The sequence below is a fragment of the Ipomoea triloba genome, chromosome 1 (assembly GCF_003576645.1).
Source record: "Ipomoea triloba cultivar NCNSP0323 chromosome 1, ASM357664v1".
NCBI lineage: Eukaryota > Viridiplantae > Streptophyta > Magnoliopsida > Solanales > Convolvulaceae > Ipomoea > Ipomoea triloba.
Genome location: NC_044916.1, coordinates 10,269,609 through 10,271,209, shown reverse-complemented (window position 1 = coordinate 10,271,209; position 1,601 = coordinate 10,269,609).

Genomic DNA, 1,601 nt, shown 5'->3' with positions numbered 1-1,601 from the left:
AAAAAAAAAAAAAAAAAAAACTATGAAGACGGGTTCAACAGTCCCGCCTGCCAATACTGTTACTCTCATTGTCTCTTCACAGTACTGGGCAACGAGTTAACTTATATGAAATATAAATGATTAGCTAATTATATTATTATTATTATTATCCTTAAAGATCAAAATAACATAATACATTCATACCCGATGGCGTTTGGTTCAGATAATATGAGTCAGGTAATGTTATATTACATCCAAGCTGATGTGGCGGTAATATTTAAACGTAATGTGAATATCCTCTTTTTCTTAGGTAATCTTAGATTATCTTGAATTATTCCAACTTTGTACTTGTTAACTAATCCTTATATAATAATAATAATAATAATAATAATAATAAATGTTTATATAATCAAATATACATGTGTGTGTGTGTATATATATATATGTATGTATGTATGTATGTATGTATAATATTTAAGCATTGATATACATTCATACATATAAATAAATAAATAAATAAATACACACACATATAAATAAATAAATATATTATTGAGGATATTATAGTAAATTGATCTATATAACCCTTAACAAAAAAAGGTAATATTATATTCCACAATCCAAATCAAACACATATAAGGTAATCTTACATTCCCAAAATCTCACATTACCTTCCTGGAAGTAATCTTATTACATAGGGTGATCCAAGATTCCGTGAACAATACGCCTAAAGGTCATTTTACATATAATCAATTATCAGCTAATAGATAATTTACCAAACATATTTCTACAACCAGCTAATACTATTAGTTGATCAAACCCGCTAACAGCTATTTGCCAAATACCTCAATGTGTCAATTGTAAGTACAGAATTTGAAGATTATTTTAGACCATGATCCACATTGCAAAGTAAACTCTGGTCCATAGTATAATTTGTTCTTCTAACAAGACACTTTCATATATTTAAAAGTAAAGCTCAGCCTATTCATAACATATCATCCTCAAACTGATAGGCAAACAAAAAAGACTAATCGATGTTTTGAGACCTATCTCAAATGTTTAATAATATTTATCATGTAATATGTTCATAATATTTGTTCTATATGTTCATAAACCTAAATCTTAATATCTATAAGTACTAAATTAATTGTATATCATATGTATTTTCATTCACTTTATATTAACTTCATAATATTCTATTTATATGCTCATATAAACAAAACTTAATATACATAAACATTTCACTAAATTAATGACTTTATGTATCTATAGATTTATTTATTTTAAATATTTAAAAAATATATCAATTTGAGTGTCATTTAAAAAATTCTCAATTGAAACTTTTTAATGATATATTCATATTTTATTTTTTGTTCGAATATTACTGACAGTGTTCACAACTACTTTCTCAACGGGCCTCCCTTTTCTCTCTAAAACCAAACGCCTTTCTCTGCTGCTCAACTTCGGCTTCCACCACCAGCCTCCGGGCGGAGCTCTAATGGAGCTTAACTTATTACTCCAAAATACTAAAATTAAAAAGCTGATTAAAACAACATTTTTTCAATCAGCTTTTTGAGAAAATAAATTATTTTTCCCCAAAACACCCCTAATAATTTTTTAAC